Source organism: Cebus imitator, unplaced genomic scaffold (assembly GCF_001604975.1).
Source record: "Cebus imitator isolate Cc_AM_T3 unplaced genomic scaffold, Cebus_imitator-1.0 Scaffold374, whole genome shotgun sequence".
Taxonomy (NCBI): Eukaryota; Metazoa; Chordata; class Mammalia; order Primates; family Cebidae; genus Cebus; species Cebus imitator.
Genome location: NW_016107689.1, coordinates 1,100,338 through 1,121,463, shown reverse-complemented (window position 1 = coordinate 1,121,463; position 21,126 = coordinate 1,100,338). Strand labels below are relative to the sequence as shown.

Sequence of the window (21,126 nt, the reverse complement as noted above, 5' to 3'; positions counted from 1 at the left end):
TTAGTCTTTCAAATAGCCTCATAGCCAACAGATACAGCTTCCAAAATGAAATAAAACAAAACAGTACAACGCAAAACAAAGCTAAACCAGACTCGTTCCTGTCCTGGAAAGACTTTTGATTTTGGAGAAACCGAAAGCCATGTGTGTCTGTAACAATTTTGCTTAGAGAAAGTAGCTTTAGTTTGAGTTTTCTTGGTTTCCATACTTGATTGCTCACATAAGTAGATAATCTATGTGGCCAACTAGCATTCTCCAGCCAGTTTGGTCCTTTAAGTCTCTGAGTTCCAGGTATTTTCAATGATCAATATAGACAAACTTTCTTAGATAAGAACTTTCTCAGATATCTTTCTGGGATAAATCCCAATGCCCTGTTTCTACTTAGATATTTTTGAGGTCAGCATTGCCTCCTCTGTGCCAGGAGGAAAGGAAGTAGCTGCAGACCTATTGTTCACCCTTTTCTTCCCAGAGTCATCAGCATGCAGATAGTATTTGAAGCAATGAGATTGTGTAGACCCACATGGTATGTTAATATTTCCTACCAAAGCAAGAGAGTAGGTGCCACTTACTTTTAGTCCACTTGCAGTGAATGTTATCTAAGTGCAGAGTAGTGCAAGCACTGAATTTAATAAGGCTTGGCAATTGTGAAATGAATGCATGGAAGGGGAATGTAGACTTAAATGTGTGTGCATATATGTGTGTGTGTGTGTGTGTGTGTGTGTGTGTGTCAAGTTATAGTAGGGTCGAAGGAGAGAATGAGAAAATATCAAGCAATAAACTGCTACTAATTATCTTTGCTTACTTGCTCATCACAAATTCCGGATATCAGAGACCTAAATATGTCAAGGGACCTAAAGGAAGAGAAAGAACAACAAAACACACTTATACTGTCATTAGGTTTGGGAGAAAATCTTCTCTTTCATGAGATAGGCCCTCTGAATGTAACAATTTTTCAGTTCAGTACTACTGGCCAGAAAGTTAACTGATATTCATTTCTGATTCTGAAAATAGCTTGAACTGTCAACCTTAGTTTGTGGTAATCTTTCCACATATACATGATTGTACATACACTCACACACATATATACATCCCTACTAGGTATATGTATATATTTTATTTAGAACATGGAAGAATCCATTTCTTAAGGACTGCTTGCTTCTACTTTTAAATGGAAGTACTCGTAATGTAAAAATCAGCTCATCTAGATAGAAATAGCCATATTGTTTATTTTGTTTTCCAAGTCAGTATGCCTAAATTTGAGATCAAAATTAAGTTCAAGTATATCATTTAACTAAATCATATATGCAAAATTTACTAGACTTCATGAAGATTACGTTTAAGTTAATTGGGAATGAAAGCATTGTGATTAAGAATGAAAACAATGTATATTTTACTCCAAACTAGCTAAGCATCATCATATGCAACAAATGGAAAAGTATATTATAGTCACCATCTGTTAAACATTCTTGTCCAAATCCTCAATTTTCTAAATCTCTCCATTATGAATTATACCTTCCTTAGGTAGAATCAAAATGTTAGGTTCCTAGGGTTCCTTGCCAAAAGAGTGGAGCCAAGCAGCAGCATCCACTTCCAAGGAAGTGGACATTTGGAATGAAGGCAGAGTGTGCTCTCAGCTCTGGTAGTAATATTCATCATGAAGGTTATCACTCTTTTTGGAGAACTTTGTTAGCCATGGTAGCTTTCTGGTATCTGGTTCCTGGCTTTTGAATGTCCAGTGTTTTGCTGTGGCTGAAATTATTTCTGCTTAAAAAATTATGGTACGTTTGGACAGTTCTCCTGGCTGTGTATCACAGAGATTGATATCCTAACCCTTTCAAAAACTGTCAGTCAACAAATAGCCTCTAACAAGACCCTTTCTGTTTAAGCTAAATGAAGTAGCTTCTGTAATCCAATCTTGGCAAATATGTAATAGTCACACGCGTTCAGTGCCGAGCAATTGGCAAAAATACTTAGCCATATGTGGCAAAGGTAATTGTCTTTGTTTTAGCCTGGTGTGAATTCATGTGTCCTGTCCAGAGAATTAGTGTTGCTGATTTGTTCCTACAGACCCTGCATTGTTCTTTTCCTCAGGTTATATGTACTGTGATTATGTTATATTTGTTTTTTATTTTCTCTGTAAATGTTACCTAATATTTAGCTAATTGAGATGGTTTTCCCTTTTGCACAGGACTGCAGCACCTTTCCCACAACCAATTGTTTTTCATACAAAAAGCAAGAGAACTCTAGGCTCTTGGCCAATTCTTTTATGGTACATCTATGTACTGGTGAGGACAGTATTTTCTATTCTATTCCTTTTAGAAGAAAGGACATCTTTCTGTGTTGGGTGGGTGCACAATGTAAGACTGTGTGCTCAGGAGAAATATTTCTATGATGATGCTTAATTCTCCATCTCTAGCAGTATTTAACATGCTGCCTTTTCAGCTGAACATTTTCATTTTCATGAAGATAAGGAAATAGAGCCTAGATCAAGAGGAAGCTTGCAGAATAGTGTTCGTTATCACCAGAAGTGACCAGATGAGCAAATGCTAGGAATACCCAGAGGTGAATATTCCAGACAGTGTTTAGCATTCTAAAACCATCTTGAAAAAGGAAGAAACTACAAACTAGGAGTATAGATATGGAGCCAATGTTAGTGAAGGAAGCAACTGAGAAATAGGTGGGGCAGAAAGCTAGAATGCAGGACTTCTCAAGCTGCCATGTGGGTCTCTTGATGCAGTTTACAGGGTTCCTTTGAAGGCACAAAAAGTTTGTCAAAAGAAACTGAAACAGAGCATACAGTAACAGTTTGGGGATGAGGTTTGGCTTTTAAACTTTCCATAGTTCATAAGTTTAGGACTGAATAAGCAATGCAAGAAGTTTTTGTAAAAATAGCTATATTAAAAAAGCTTCTTCCTATGCACAGATCCATTTTTATTAGAAAAGATATGAGGAAATATAGATTACATGAATAATTTAGTTATAGATCCTAACTATTGATTTAGCTAGAATTATTGAAGGACTTTAGGGTCCCAGGATTTTACTGTATGAAGGTAAAAAGGGTTTCTGAGTTGAGGAAATTGTTTCACAAAAGCTTGTTTATGTGGCAGCAGTGAGAAGAAATAGGGTTTATATATTAGTATATGTATATATATATATATATATGTATATATATGAATACATATGCTAATATATGCAATAGGTTAATATTTAGTGATAGGAAAATGTAAAACATATAGTAAAAGTTATATGAGTTGGTTATCTGCTAATCTCAACACAATCTAGTCATCCTCAATTATCATTGATGTGCAGTTACTTCTTTAAATAGAAAAATGCCAAACTTCATCTTACTGAGAACATAAGCTTATAGAGTGACTGTAGTCAGTACATGAAAGGAGGATGTGTACATAACATACATGCCCATGTGTGAAAGTATCGATGTATTGCCATTTGGTTTTCTGTTTATAAGTTAATGATCATCTGTGTGACCCATATTTTGATCTAATGAGGAAAGTCACTACAAACATTCACATCCTTTTTGTTAAGATGTATGTTTTCTTTTCTCTTTTAAGTAAATTTAGAAATGAGAAAACTAGTTTTATGGTAAGTGTATCTTTAATTTCATGACAAATCGTTCACTTTTTGTGAAAGTTATTGCTACATTTTGCAATCAAATGAATAGTTTGTGTGTTTCAGTAGCTCTGCCCCTCGTCAGTATTTTTATTACCTGTTTTTGTTTGTTTGTTTTGTTTAATTTTGAACATTCTTACCGACTATGTAATGGTATCAACGTGGTTTTAATTTTTTTTCTAATGACAAGTTATTTTAAACATTCTTTTATCATGGTTATTTTCTTTCTACATCTCTTCTTTGGTGAAGTGTCTTCAAATTTGTTGCCCAACTTTATTGAGTGTGCCTTACTATTGCATTATAAAAATTCACATCAACTTTGTATTTTGTGTACGCTTTCTTCAAGGTTGTGAGTAGTATTTTCATTTTATTAACATTCTCTTTCAAAAAATATACATTTGTAATTTTATGACGTTCAATTTATAAAACTGTTCATGAATTATAATTTTATGCTCTATTGACATAACTGTTGCTCGATCTTGGTTTGCAATGTACTGCTTTTATATTTTTCTATTAGATATCTTACAGATTTTGGTTAAATATTCAGATCTATGATCCATTCGTTTTAAATAATATTTAGTTTATGTTGCAATGTATTTATAAAGGTTCACTTTTTCCTCATATGACTGTCCAGTTATGCTAGAACTGTTTATAAAAAAGGTATATTCTTTCTCAAATTGAATATTCTTGACACCTTGTTCAAGAATCAATTGCCATATATGTCAAGCTCTATTTCTGGACTTTACACATGATCTATATCATTGACCTGAAAGAATCTCTTATTTATTCTAGCTACAAGCCCAAATATATTATAAATCAGTCAAGTAATTTCACTATGTGTGTTTCAGTGCTACAAGATAAGTCATCAAATCTCTCCTGAAAATGACAGAAGGAATATAAATTTAAGAGTATAATTTGAAATTATAAATGTCTATTTTTTTAAGCTGAGAAGCTATTCTTTGGCACAGAGAGGAAAACTGTAAAAAGAAGGTGTTATTTTTTTCATTTCACTTGAAATGTCACCAACAGGTAACAGATAACATAAAGAGAAAAGCCTCTCTCTCTCTCTCTCTCTCTCTCTCACACACACACACACAAGAGAGAGAGAGAGAGAGAGAGAGAGAGAGAGAGAGAAATAACACAATTGATAGCAAATTCTGTACTCTATCTGTAATTAGACTCTGACTTTGTTGTTTAAAATTAGACCCTCTTCCTTATATAAAGATACAGACTTACCAAACACCAGGGGTTTGATCTAGGCCCTGCTGCTCACTGCACAGACCAATCACTGAGAAAAGTATTGCCAGGGAAGAGGGGTTTAATTGGATGCTGCAGCCAAGGAGATGGGAGATCAATAGCAAATCCATTTTCTTGACTAAAACTAGGCATCTGCAGAGCAAGGATAATATAGAACTACATGCTAAAAAACAGGAATTAGGGAGTGGTAGACAAGAGAAGTTGATCAACAGGAAGCAGGTGGTCAGTTAGGCCATCATGACAAGTGAGGGGTCATGTAGATCATTGTGCCTATACTATTACATGATTCAGTGAGTTTCAGTTCCTAATACTATCTCAAAGTCTTGATGGTTGGTTTCTTGATAAAGGAACCAAGGTAAGTCAAAGGTAACTTTCTCAAGGTTTAAGCCTGAGAGAGTCAATTTTTGTGTTTATTCAAATGAAGTATAAACATCAGTTCTATGGCACAGCTGGGCAGGTTTCACCTGTTTGCTCACTGGGACTGAGTCATGAGTTTGGCCAGTATAAGAAAAACAATACTCAAAAAAGTCATGAAGAATTAGGCTAAACATAATTCAGAAAGGTCATACAACTGAGAAGACCAAGTGAGATAAATTTGTGCCTAATTTGTGATGATTTTTCTCTCCCATGAAGAATTGAAACATATTCAAAAGATTTGATGCCTCTGTGAAATACGTCTGTAACCACTGCATTATAAAATCTAAGTATGATGTAATCAAGAAAAACAATGAGATTAAAAAACAAACAAACAAAATACATAAAGAGTCATGGGCAGCTTGTTTATGAATACCAGTGGCCAAAGTTACTGCCAATAGCTTTATAGGGAAGACAACTCAGTAGTAGGCTTTGAACAGGCTTGGCCTACGTTCAAGATGGCTTTTACATTTGTTTATGACTGAAACAGCTGACCGTCGATGCAAAATTTATGCACTGTGAAGGTGTGGGTGTGTAAAATATGTGCTCCACTGATTCTGCCTTTTCTAATAGCAAGGCATCCAACAATCAGAAGGCTTGACAGATAATGCAGAATGTGCTCAGAGCCTTTTATTTTTGCCAGCACATTAACACCAATTAGCATGTATGTTAACACGGAAAACTATGCTCTTCCAGAAGTTCCAACCCCTAACCTAATGCTTATTTTCTGAAAATTAAGTTTTCTGTTTTTGGAATTTTTGTCATTAGGGTTGGAGTAACCTCCTTTTATTTATACCCCTGTGAGATTTTCATTTTTGTCCACTGAGGGGATCCTGTGGTCATGCTTAACCACAGCCTACTATGTGGCGGTGATAGAAATGATGAGAAGCTCTCACATCAAAAAAGAAAAAAAGATGAAAAGTGAGGAAAAATAATTCTTCTACTGAGGGCAGCAACTATTCTACCTACACATTGGAAAAGAGAGATTTTCATCTTATTATTCACCCAATAATAAAGACATATGTTGTAATAACCTAACGTGGACCATCAAAACTGACTCCATTTTAGTTGTAAACTCCAACCTGGCTTCCCCATCCTTACCACAGCCCCTTTGGGTGCATAACTGGGTCACGCTGCACTTAGAAGCATTGAAGTGTACTGTTTTTAACACTTGTAACCATTTTAACCTCATCCTGTCTGGCATACCTCCCCCCTGCTATTGTAAGTAAAAGTTTCCCTTTGATCATTGTGTAGAAGGAGACTGATCGCCCCCCTTGTTGGTAATTGTATGGAAACCACCTGTGCCAGCAGTCCCTTCCTCTAACCTGCTTTCCTGCTTCTGTAAAATTCTGCTTCACCTAGGTACTCCCCTCTGCTACCTAAATCAAGGTGTAAAAGATAATCAGGCCCCTTCCTTGGGGCTGAGAAAATTTTGAGCATTAGCCGTCTCTTGGTCACTGGCAAATCAATAAAGGACTCTTAATTTGGAGTTCAGAGTGTTCCTTCTAACTCGCTCATTTACAACAATATCTTAACTGTTAAAACAAAAGGGAAAGGAGACTTTAAATTTTGCTGAATTACAAACAAATCTCAATGTACCTTGGAAATTTTGACAAAAAAGAGTATATGAGTATTTTTTTCATATATATTCCAAATATGATATCTCATAATATGCAAACATTCATAAAGATGTTTTCTCTGATAAAAGTACAGTTCCAAGATAGAAAGTCAAATCTGAAGTGAATTGCATTGCTTTAAGGAACACAATCACTATTGCGTGTAGTGATGTTGTTCCTTAGGGTAGGAGGTGGGAGGAGTAATTATCTTAGACTAATTTTAATGCATATCTGTTCAATTAACCAGATAATATATGAATTATAGTGTTAATATCCTCAAGGAAAATAAAAAATGAATACTCTCATTATTGGAAAAACAAAAGAGATACTTCTTTGTGACAATGCAGGTGGTACAATACTGCATACAATCAAAAATTTTACTGTACAACATTTTGGAATAATATTGAATTCTGTCACATATGGTAGTTCATTGTCTTATGATCTGCTGCTCTCGGTGGTGTAGGTAAACCACACTTCCAGATGGCAGAAGTAAATATGGACTCTCCATGATAAAAAAAAAAAATACACATTAGGCAATTTAATTTTGGCATACTCCATAATTACTACACAGCAAACAAAGATGAAAACAAAAAGACATATTTGGAAAGTTTATTGATTGCTTTTATTTCTTGACTCAATAAGTAACACATGCTACTGTGGGATGTTTTTTAAAAAGAAAATATTTGGAAATTTTGAAAACATAATAAACATAAAGAGAAAATAAAAATGACCTCAAAAAATACAGAATAGAATTTACCATGAGTGTGGGTATATGAGTGCATGTTTTTGTGTGTGGTATCTGGGCATTATAACAAGTTCATTTGCAGACATTTATCATAAAATAGGAAGATAAAGAATTCAGAATATCTACACTATAAATGTCATTTAAAATACATCACACAGTGTTTGAAAATGTAACTTACTAAGTAAATACTATATGATAATTTTTGTTGTACAATACTGTCATATCCAAAACAACCCAAAAATGTAGATAAAAGTATTATGTTTACTTCGCAGTTGGCAAAACTGGATAAATAACTTATATAATTCCACACAACTAGTTTGTGTAAGACTTTCTGCAAAGACAGTTTCCTTAATAACTATGCCATTGTTTATATTGAATAAAGTTGTATAACTAGGTCAAACAAAATGAAAATTGCTGCTGTAGGTCCCAAACAGGTTGTAAAACAATACATTCTGTGTAACAAAAATAAAAGGATGTTAAAAAGCAATTTGAACAATTTTAACCTTTTGTTTTTGTTCAGTCATTTTTATATTTGCTTTGGATGAAATAAACTTTATTATTCATCCATTTATCTTACACTATTTGATTAGATTTTTCCTAGGCTTTTCATGAGCTACTAATATCATAAAGATATTCTTATTTTCTGTTATGTTTGCTGCAGATATTTAATCTCAGTATGACCTTTAAATATAAATTTTAATTTTAATGTTTTCCATATAAGAATATTTTATTTTTTTAATTTTTAATTGGGAATAATTACCAACTATCTGTCTTAAATTCTCCCATTGTTCTTATACTTAAGAAGTCCTCTTACATTTCAAGAGGTTTCAATGATCTCCTTAATTTTATTATGACTTTCCCACTTTCATGATTAAACATTGTTTATCTCAAAAGTATTTGACACTACAACAAAACCTGATCTTTACATTTTTCTAAATAATGAATCAATTGCTTTAATATAGTTAATAATTTATCCACTTATTAATAATATTACATTTTTATTATTTTAAGTATAGAGGTGATTGTTTTCACTGAGCTATCTTGTTCTATTGTTTGCCTCTTATGTAATCTGACACAAATATTTTAACATACTAGTTAAGAACTACTTTTTTCTACTCATTTTCCTTACTTGCAGTTTTATCAGGAATGTCCTTGGGTTTAATTATTATATATAAATATACTCTTTACCTCACTAAATAAGTCTATTGTTAAACTGGAGAATTTACAGAAACTTATAAAGTTTATTAAAATCTTTTTCCAAATATTCAATGATTAAAATGTGATCTTATTTCTTTACTGAAATTGCATGTGCTCTTTCTGCTAAAGCAAGAGAAAGAACCAGCAAAAGTTGCTATTGATTTTTCTCAGGAGAGCTTTCCCAAACTCTCCGGGATATTTTAATGGTGAATGCATTTTCATCATCATGTTGTAGAGATGGAAGGATGTTTGCCAACATTTTTACACAGCTGATCATAGTTAGAGAGTTAAATCAGGCCAATGTTGTTGTTGATTAATGAATTTTGATTTTATCCCCAATACAGCATCAGAACACCTAAGTCTATTATGCCTTTTAATAATTTCTACAATGAAAGCAATCAATCGTCTCATTTTAAAAATAAAAGGAAATATAATAAATTAAAAGGACAGAATAATGTCCCAAATCAGGCTTATGTGTGGCAGTGAATCTAGTTCTTTACTACTGTCCAAAGAAGTCTAGTGATGTCATTATTCTGGAGACACTTTGGCTTTGAATTAGATAATATCAGCTGATATTTGTGTGCATATGCACATACTTCTGAATGCATGCCTGATGAACTCTGTCTTACAGATTTTTCATATATTTACCCACTTAATTCTCATAAATTCTATAATAAAATATTGTTACTGCTCTGATTTCACATATGAGGTCACTTACAGGATAATGACACAACTTATCAAAAGTCTGAAAGCCAAGAAAGTTAATGGTCTGACTGCAGAACACACATATAATATCACTTCCAAACATTAGAAGATTTCTCCCATTATGTGGTCTTATTGGACCCTATTATCTGTTTCCAGATAAGTGAATATCTTTTATGTGGTGCTAATCAGACATGACCCACACTCAATTTTACAGTTTTACATAAGTCAATTTCTTTAATCAAAGGTACCACCAAAGTTGTTTTCTGTACCAAGAATCAGTTCACATCTGGACAGAAAGACAGAGAGCATGACCCATTAGGAGTATTATTTAGCAATGCTGGAATTGTGGCTAACAGTGGAAAAGAGAGGGTGTTAACAAGCAGTGATGTCCCCTGATTTATCAGTAGACCTGACAGATCAGGGGAAGAGATACAAGGCATATTTCAGGCAGAATCTCAAAGTGGATGATCTATTTCCTTTATTTTTTTTTTTATATCCAGAGATATAAAATGCTATTGTGTATCTTGAATTGTGAGAATTGTGAAAATGAGTTCTCTATTTAGATGGACATCTCTCTTCCTTGGAGAAGGTAAATTAAATGCACCTTTTATGAGATAAGTGAACAATCATAGATTTTAATGTAATTATAAGGTTTAAAAAAAATTTCTGAAAGAAATTCTGTTTGCATAATATTATATTTAATTTTCTTTATTATGTTTTAAAAATTTATTTCTAGTGTCATTTTATGTTTTATTTTTTATTTCAGTGTTTACACTCTCAGGTGAGATTGACTTGTATTATATTTGGGTCATTGTCATATTGTAGTATTATGGATATTGTAACTATGAAATCAATTGAAAAATATCTTTTTCTTAAATAGAGTTTACACAGTAGAATTTTAATCTGATTTAAAATAATTATTTATAGATGACTATAATTATTAGAACTAATAACTAATAATTTTATTAGAACACCAAGATTTGGATATTAGTTATACTCTGTAATAATCTTATTTAGAAATGATATTTGGATTTGCTAAGTTTGTGTAAAGCTATTTCCTCCCTATAAAAATGCACTAATCATTAAGTTAAAGGTGTTTTTAAATGAGTATTGTTAATTACTAGAATGCATTTTTCTTCACCAGTGTTATCATACTTAACCTTTATTAATTTATCCATAAATTTATCCACTTAACTTTATCTATTTGTTTGTTTATTTCTTTATTTTAGTGCCTAGTCAGAGCAAGGCCCCGTGATAATTGATGGAGATAAAATTAATTTAAAATAATGACTTTTTTTTAGTGACCTTATACTATTACAGTAAGGAAGCCTTTAATGCAAGTATTCCACATATGTATGAATATATATATATATATATATATATATGTATACACACACATATATGTATATGTAACTGTTATGGAGTGAATTGTCTCCCCCACATAATTCATAAATTGAAGCTTTAACTCTCAATGTGACAGTATTTGGAGCAAGGGACTTTAAAAAGGTAATAAAGGTCAAATGATGTCACAAGCATGGGGCGCTGGTACAATATGACTAGTGTCCCTATAAGAAGGGGAAGAGACACCAGGGCTGTGCTCACTGAGAAAAGACCCTGTGGAAAGACACAGCAAGAAATCAGCCTCTGCAAGTTAAGGAGAGAGATCTCATTAGAAACCAACCTGCTGACACTTAGACCTTGGACTTCCAGCCTTTACAACTCTGACAAATTTCTGTCCTTTAAGCCACACTGCTCATACTATTATCCTATGGCAGCCTGGGCAGGTGAACATGAAAACTTTAGTACATTCTGTGAAGAAAGGGTCCATGATCTATGACGTACTAAAATAGGATGAATCGACCAAAACTTAGAAGGTCAGAGAACACTGCACATGGAAGAGATGAGTGACCTGATACTGAAGGAATGTTCATAGCTCCTGTGACAAAGCAAAAGAATGTCAGGAAAGAAATTAGGCTGTATCAGAAAGCACAGGCCTAAAGAGAAACCTGTTCTCCGCACTTAAAGAGTTTGAAGCAGGAACTGTTTTCCTGCACGTGCATGCACTGTGTGGTATCTCACATTGTTAACAGGTCATTTGAGATAAGAAATGATTGCAACCTTAGACTAGGTGAGGGTGCTAGGGATTTATGACAAAAATAACTAGGCTCCAGATAAAAGAACATAAAGACAGAAACTGTGATCCAGAATCCAATATCCTGAATAAATGAGGGGGAAGAGGTTCAGCACTTCATAATTCTGATATTTTTCTGCTTTCTCTTAATGAAAAAAAAAAAAAAAGGATAAAAGTGAGGGGCACTTTGCACTTCAAAGAGCACTGAAGTAGAAAAGATTTAGAAGTGTTACAAAACAACCTGAGAAGTGTTAATGAAGCAGCTCATACTTAATTTTACTTTCTATCTTTTAGCTTACTGCCATCCATCTCATTTGAAAGTGAGGCAAAAATGAATAGTAATATAACAACTAATAATACCACTTTCTGCTTAAACTTCTCCCTGGAAACTCAGGGTATTACATATATATTATTCCATCAATCTTCATAACATTGCAAATAAGAGCATTGACATTCCAGGAACATTGCGAAGAAGAATGAGTCCTGTACGTGTGATAATGGTCAATTGAAATTTTAGATTAGTTCTGGTAGCTCAGTGCAAGCTCATTAGGCAAAGGTTTGGTTTAAGAAATATATTTTACTAACTTTGTTATGAAAGTTGAGCATTCATATCAATTAATTCACACTTTCTCTGCAACTCCAATGACATATATATATATATATATATATATATATATATATATATACCCTAACCATTAAGAAAGGCTCTAGTCTCTCTGCCTCACTACTGATTCTAAGAGATGGTCTCTGATATGGGTCAGGAAATGTATTTAAGAATTGATATTTCTGGGGGAAGACAAAATTAATTGAAATCCTTTCCATGTTTTATTTTTGTCCTCTCTGATTGAGTTATCCTGGTATTTCTAACTCAATGGACTACTAAGACTGCACTGAAGTTTTTCATTTTGTGGCCATTGTTTCAAGTATGTGGAAAGCCCAGCAGGACCGGAAGAAAAGCTGTGGATGGGAAAACTTAAGCTCATTTCTGTATCATCGATTTGTTCTTTCATGTGTTACTGTGGGATCAAGAAAACTCAGAGGGCCAATTGCAAGGTTTGAGCCTAAGATCCATGAGAAGCTAGGAGCTGAAACAGGCAGCAGAAGTTTTCCTGGATTATTCATTTATGGTCCTAAGCAGTTTTGAGGTAGGAGACTGCATTAACCTTTAGGGTGAAAATATAAATATTCTTATGAAAGTTGAACATTCATATCAATTAATTCACACTTTCTCTGCAACTCTGTTTGTGGTATGTCTAATGCAATGATCTCAGCCCATCGTAAATAGAGGATGTATGGCCCAGTGCAATGCAGGGAATTACAAGAAGGAAAATAATCATTAGTCCTTGTAAAAAATAAAATAAGCCAAAGGCCTATACTCCTACATACAGGCTACAAAAAAATTGTTCCAAGTTCACCTGATTGTTTTGTAGAGATGTCAGTATAATTTACTGTTAGTCTACTCATAGATTCTTCCACCTACATGGAGTTATTTATAAAAGTTCGGCAGGAACTATGAGCCCTCATACACATACCTCTTTCTCTGGTCAAAGGAAAGCGTGGACAAATGCCATGCTCTATGGCAATCCTGGCCAATTACTTAAAATTAGTTTTCTAGGACTCCAGGGCATGGTTTGGGCAATTGATAATTTTACCATACTATATTTTCTTGGAAAAAGTTTCTATAAAAATGCATCAAGTGAGAATCAGTTGTCCTCCTGGGATCTATTGTGAGTAGCCTGAATTGGTATCACTCTGGAAGTTTCCAAGTATTTTTCTTGGAGACATGTCGTCCACTTGAAGATTAGGAGTTTCAAGGTTTAAAGTCGCCACAAACGTCCAAAATGTCCAGAGGTACATGTGTGCAGTTGGCAACTGAATGTCTGGTATTCACATAAGAAGTAGACTATACATTGGATGCAGAAGGTATGAGGAGGTAAGCTTTATCTACAGGAGTGAGCCCCCTGTGGGTTTATTGAGGCATGTCGAATCTCTGGATGGATTAAATGTTCCGAGAAAGCAGGTTGGAAGGGGTCTGAGAAGAGAATAACTTCTCAATTTCAGTTTTTCAAATGAAAGTTGCAAATGAAACAAACTGTGAAGCTTGTGTGTAATAAGGAGAATGCAATCCTCTAATCAGGTATAACTAACAATTAATTTAAAATAATGTAGTTCATGATTAATCTGGCAATAAAAATAAAATATCAAAAGTAAAGATATTGATAAATCTCCAAAGGTTTATTTTATTCTATAAAATTTATTGTGAATGTGACCAATTCACATGGGTGCCTAAACTTAGAGGTAAAGACTTTAAGCAAATTAGTTGGTACTGTGTAATTTCAGCTATAGGATTTTGGAGATCCTGTAAGGAAGTTATTTCTAATCCTCATTTTCTCATTTCATCAATAGGTGCTGTAATTTTTCAAATGATTTTTTTTCTCAAAAAAAAAATAACAGTTTGAACAACAGTGTAGTTTTTCACTTCCACTAATACAGTTAGTTTAAGTTGGTGGTAGTTGAAAACTAAATCAAATTTGCCTTAGACATATATTATTTGCTAAAACATTCTTGATAATGTTCATATCTGTGTTCATATGTTGGTCTGGAGCTTCCTTTCTTGTAGTATCATTCCCTGGTTTGCTTCTCATGGTAAGGCATGACTCACCAAATGATTTGAAATGTTCCCCTACCCTTTATTTTCTAAAATACATTGATAGACTACACCAGTGTTCCCAGCTGAGAAATAAGAGAAAAAAATTCTTATTTTCTCTTATTTTCTTCATACAACGAAGATGCACTAGCAAATGGAGACTGTTATGTTCAGAGAAACATCACATGCAGAATGTGTGGCATAGAGGGTGGAAAACAGCAAGTAAGGCTGTGAAGATATGAAAGCCTGTGCAGTAAAAAATAAAACTTCACATGGAAAAAAAGACATACAAATAAGAAAATAAGAGAATATTTTTGACCACTCCTCCATCTTTCAGTCTCAGCTTATATATTTTCTAGTTATTTCTGAGAAATTAACTGCCCAGTCAGAATGCACACATAGGTCATGTGCCACCCTAGGAAGATATGATTATCTATCTTAGAATGCCCATAAGGAGAAGGAAACTTGTAGTGCTTAAGAGACTTGAAAATTAGCCAAACGTCTAATTCCATCTTCTCCACTTACCAGCTGTTTGACTTGAGCTCATTACTTAGCATCCCTTTGCCACAGTTTCTCTAGGTATACAATTAAGGTAATAATGGTAGTTATTTTTGTTAGAATTTAATGAGATCATGTATGTGAAACTTAGAAATATATATTTTTTTCTTTTTTACAAATAGCCATCACCTGTAATCAAATTAAAAGAAACAATTTTGTGTGAGTGTTCTTAATACATAACAAAATTTTCTGTACCTAATGTGACATATATTTATTAAACAAATTAAGGACTACTGGGGAAAAAATAGTTTGAGAAAACATTGTGTTCTTAATTTTTTCACTTTGTTTAAGTTAGTTCCAAGAAACAGAATATGAGTATAAAACTCAATATGAGGAAGTGAGAAGTTCGGAGGGCCCGTATACAAATAATATAAATACTGCTATTTATCAATCCAGAATGATAAATGACTTAAAATATAAATATCACTTTAAAATTATATATGTTTGTAAAATGTTCTACATTACCAGCTGGATAGATAAGAACCAGAACATTCTTATGTATTAAGTCCTCAGTGCTATCAGGAAAGTCCAGGATCAATGTCTAATATCTTTTTATTTTGTAAACTGAAGAAATGGATTTCTCTTTTTCGTGTTATCTTTTGTTTTGGACAGTAAGATGAGCAAAGCAGGGAGGGTAAACTATGATAATGCTAAGTTAATGTTGCAACATGCTTTAAATCCATTTTCAGAGCAATAGAGCAGAAAGTATAAACCTGTTAACCTCAGAAATATCAATAATTTAAGCAGTACTAATGGGAACTTTCATACAGTATCAAAGAGAAACTATAAGAAAATGTTTTTAAAAATTTATTACAAAGACTTGTACAGATGTGAAACACAAATGACTTTAATGGTGAAAAGAAATGACAGCAAGATCTGACATATAACTTCATGTCATATTTTCAGTATAATTTATTCTAGAAACAAAGTGGACCCACTATTGTGCCAGATGATTTCTTTTGTTTGAAGGGGAACCATATGAGCTATGAAAAATGATAAAGCAAAGGACATGATTGTAGGGTCAGTTCAAGTATATTCCCCCCAAGCTTTTCATGGCAGCAAGTTTAGCACATTACTATGAATTTTTCTTCTTTAAAGTAAAAAAAATTCAATGAAAGCATAAAAGAATGAGACGAAACTGTCTGAAATTGAGAAAATATCAACATTTTCACCTGTGTTAACCTAGAAGTTAGGGTGACTGAGAATTTTCCTTAGCTGAATTTCATTTTTGTGTTATATATTTAAAAAGAATTTGCCTTAAGCCAAGGTGTAAAGATGACATATGGTGTATTCTCAATGTACTTAAAAGAAATTAAATACATTGGAAAACACTTTAGAAGCAGCAACTAAAATGCAATTTGGTTAATTAGTTGTAATTATACTTTTATCCTTTCAATCATCCATTCAACAAATGAATCGAGCCACTATTAGGTACCATTATTGGTGAACACAAAAAGTGAACAGAACTGTTGGATTTCTTGATTCCCTTAGAACTTACATTTTACATTAATCCTACTGATATTGGAAAAAAAAATAAGTGTACAGTTTGTCAGGTGGTGATAAATACAATGAAGAAAATAAGAGAAATTCAATAGGAAGTGCTAGGCAATGGGTGATGCTTTTGTTGAGTGGAGTGAACATGAGACAACATTAATCAGAGATGAAGATAAAGTGTGGGACTAAGAAAGGTATATAAGGATGGGGGTCTGAGGCAGAAACAAAATCAAGTTCAAAGCTGCTGAAATGGAATCATTTGGGGAATATTGGTAAAGGAAGCAGGCAATTGTGGCTGCAGTGGCTTTATCTGGGGCACTGGTGGGCACACAATCACAGGTTGAATCTGTTAGATTCTTATAGACCACAATAGGAACTTTACTGTTTTTTGAGTAAGATAAGAGTTTTGAACTGAAGAATGATTTGACTGGATGTGCAGCTTAAAATTATTTCTCCAGCTACCGTGCATATAACAAACTATACACACGGAATGATCACTTATAATGTGATCATAAAAATAACAGTATATAATTATAATATCTTAGTGTAAAAATGGAGAAGACAGCAATAAAAGATTAGATTTTAGACATTTTAAAGGTAGAGTCAATAGGATTTCAGGATTCGCTGATGGCTTGTTAGTAAATGTTTAAAAAAAAATGATTTCCACTCTTCCCACACCCACTGATGGAGTAGAGGAACGTAATCTCCATTTACCTAGATAGAATACTGAAGATGGAGCCATTTTGTGATGTAATCTACTTGCTTGGGGGCATATTGAGTCCTAAATGTTTATGAGACATCATGTGAAGTTGTGAGCATGTGAGCTGAATGAATCAGTATTTCATGTGAGGTGAAATGATTCGAGATTATTTGTTTTTGCTTTCTAATATTTGGAGGTCTACAGAGCAAATACAAATGGTATTTAAGGCCGTGATGAGATACCAAGGACCAAGAAAAGATAGTGTGGGCCCTGCTTCGATGAGCATAGACAAAGCAGTTGGCAGTGCTATGAAAACAAGACAAAACATAAACTTAGAACTTAAAAATAAGACATCAATAGAACTGCATTTTAGGTATGAAGAAGATGATGTAGGGAAGCATTCACCTTTCAATAAATTTAAAACAACCACACCTCGAGTATTCACATATTACAACTCCAAACTCCCTTTTCTATTTGTGGATCACATGAGTTCTGCTCTGAAATGGCCTTTAGAAAGCTGAGAGGAGGATGCTTTGGGTCCTCAGTGAGGGTGAAGAGACGGTGATGCAGCCAGACTATACTGTGGCTGCCAATGATCTATACCACAAGAGATACATTTGCAATTTATCAGATAGGTTAGAGGAAAGAGCATTGCAGAGATGTATGAGGCCTAAAATTAAGTCCAGGTATTATGTGCAGCCTTCAAATCTGGTAGAATTAAGAGGGCCTTGAATGACCCAACCACAAATTACCCTCCCCACTCTACTCCTGTGCACAAAATCCTCGAGCCAAATTATCCTTCTTATTAAAGGGACTTATTATCTTTTCTGATTACTTCCTGATTATCCTGAAGGTTACTTCCTGCTTATCTTTGAGAACCAAGTATCATTTGCCTGCCAGTTCAGGAAATTATTGGTACAGCCGGGCATGGTGGCTCATGCCTGTAATCCCAGCACTTTGGGAGGCCGAGGCAGGTGGATCACTAGGTCAAGAGATTGAGACCATCCTGGTCAACACAGTGAAACCCCATCTCTACTAAAACTACAAAAAATTAGCTGGGCATGGTGGCGTGTGCCTGTAATCCCAGCTACTCAGGAGGCTGAGGCAGGAGAATTGCCTGAACCCAGGAGGCGGAGGTTGCAGTGAGCCGAGGTCACGCCATTGCACTCCAGCCTGGGTAACAAGAGCGAAACTCCGTCTCAAAAAAAAAAAAAAAAAAAAAAAAAAAAATTATTGGTACAAACCAATCTAATATTCCTGTAAGAACCAGGGCTCACATAACCCTCCTGGTATGACAAAATCTGTCTCTCCATTGCCCCCAATTGTTCATTCACACTGTCTCTGGATTCAGCCCCCATTCAGCCTTGTCTAGTGTGTGGTGTCCTCCTCTAGGCTGTGAGTCTATGTAACTAACAAACCGATGTCACTTGCATGTGTCTAGCATTGGGTATTTTGTGGTCTGGACTTCAAAATTCTAGGATATGAATACCCAAAAATTATTGAGATGAAATTTATTACAAAGACTGGTACAGATGTGAAACACAATTTTAATGGTGAAAAGAAATGACAGAAAGATCTAACATATCACTTCATATCATATTTTCAATATAATTGATCTCTGACATATAGCGTCATATCATATTTTCAGTATAATTAATTCTAGAAACAAAGTGGAGCCACTACTGTGCCATGTGTTTTTTTTTGTTTGTTTGTTTGTTTGTTTGAATGGGGATTAAACCATATGAGCTATGAAAAATGATAATGCAAAGGACATGATTTCAGGGTTAGCTCAGATCTATTCCCTTCAAGATTTTTATAGCTGCAGGTTTAGTACATATTGTGAATTATTCTTTAAAGTAAAAAATTCAATGAAGGCATACAACGAATGAGATGAAAAGGATGTGATTAAAACAAGAAACTCTGTCCATACTTTTTGGGGTATCAATTGCAGCCCTAGATATAAACACTTCAAATCAAAAGTAAATAGTAAAGAGAAATCATCCAGTGTGGGGAAATGCACCCCATATCTCTAAAACAAGAAGGAAAAAGTATAAAGAATTAACATGATATAAAAATGGGAAAGATATAAAAACTATTCCTGAAAAGTGACATATTTTAGAGTAAATAGAGTCTCAATAATTATATTAAGTGCAGAAACTTTTAAATAAAAGTTCTGCAAAGAAGAGCTGATAACTCAGTCAAAGAATACATGATAAATACTAAAACATTAAAATGAAGATAGAAGTTCTAAAGAAATATATTGATGTTCTGTTTCAGTATAAAACAGAAAACTCATTTGAAATAGTAAGAAATATAATTTGAAAGATGAAATTACATACTTGGTTTAAAAGGCGGACTAAAGAAAATGGCATAGAATACTAGGGAGAAGGACACAGAAAAGTACAAATATTAAAGTAGATTTTTTTTAAAAAAAGCATTAGCTTAATTGGGGTTTCCCAGAAACATATATTAAGATGAGGTTCTGTGTACATATGATTTCTTAAGGAAGCATTCTCAGAGGAGACCAGATAAAGGAAAGGGTAGAGAAAGTCATTTCATGGTGGGGGCATCAGAATAAATGCACTACAAAGGGCTAGCATAAGCTTTATATTACAGAAAAAAATTACATAGTAGAGGTTATATTTTAAGGTTGCCACATCCAATGAAAAGGAGTTGAGCTCTTACAGCAGAAGAATGTAGTCAATGATAAACTTCTCCCCTCCCAATGACACTCGTGGTGAACAAAGTCGATGAAAAAGTTAATGCAAAGGTTAAATAAAATAGAATAATTTATATTAACGTTAAAAATTTAATATATTAGGTTACAGCAATGAGATAATACACCAATTATCATTCACACATCAAGATAGCAGAAAATATTCTCAATTACGTATATAATGAAGGAGTTTAATACTCAGAAAGTCTTTTTGAAATGTACTTGAGATGCAGTCCAACCATTACAATAATAAAGCAGAGTTGAAGATCACAAATCAAGCAGTTTGCAATGAAATGATTGTGGATTTCAGATCTAGAATTTAAAAAACACATGTATTTATTAATTACTTAACTTTTCTAAGAAACAGGTCACAATCTTTATGAAAGTATATGTTATACTTTCAATAAGAAATATTCATATATTCTTATTGAAATATACATGTATGTTTCTTATTGAAAGTATAACCATATAAAGATTGTAACCTGTTTCTTAGAAAAATTATGCAATTAATGACTAATAGTAGAATCAAACACATTTCATAATTGGGGAAGAAGTATTCTTCCACAAAAATGTATACTCTATAATGGACAACTAGAAATTTACTGAAAAATATGAAAAATAAATGAAGTAAAAGACATTAACTAATGAAAAACTCAAAACCAAAATGTGCTGCTTGAAATTAATAAAAATTATAGAAAATTATAGAACCCTAGAAAGACTAATTAAGAAAATCAAGAAAATGAAGAGTGAATACATGCATTGCCAAAATAGAAATGAAAAAGGAAAAAAAAAGCATTTCAAATTCTGCAAATAATAAAAATATATAAGAAGATGCACAAGACCTAGAAAGGCCAAAATAAATATATTACCCCAAAATTTCAAGACTTGCTGTAACACTGTAGAATTAAGACAGTATGTACTTGATACAAGAATAGACAAATAGACTAATGCAACACAATTAAAAAAAAACAAATTATCTCTCATATATATAATACATTTTGACAGAGAGTTATGATTCAATAAGAAAGAATTATTTTCAACACATGCACTCCAAAAATGATATCAAAGAGCATCAGAAGGTAATTTAGAAACAGCATATTGTTCGAAGATAAAACTATAAAGCTTACAGATTTAAGTCTATAAAACATGGTTACGGACTTGGGATAGGCAACTACTTTTTAGGAAGGACCAAAAAGCAAACAAAGAAAATATATAGCATTAGTCATAAATGGAAAAGTGAAAAATGGTTAATAAAATTAGACTTTCTCACAAACGTTGTGCTCACCAAAAGACTATATTAATAAAATAGAAATACAAAATTT

The 21,126-nt window shown here is 33.5% G+C and overlaps 1 pseudogene; it reads right to left on the bottom strand.

The window, feature by feature from the left end:
- Positions 1-4,619: 4,619 nt before the first annotated feature.
- Positions 4,620-4,746, bottom strand: LOC119468078 (annotated as a pseudogene).
- Between the last annotated feature and the right edge of the window lie 16,380 nt (positions 4,747-21,126).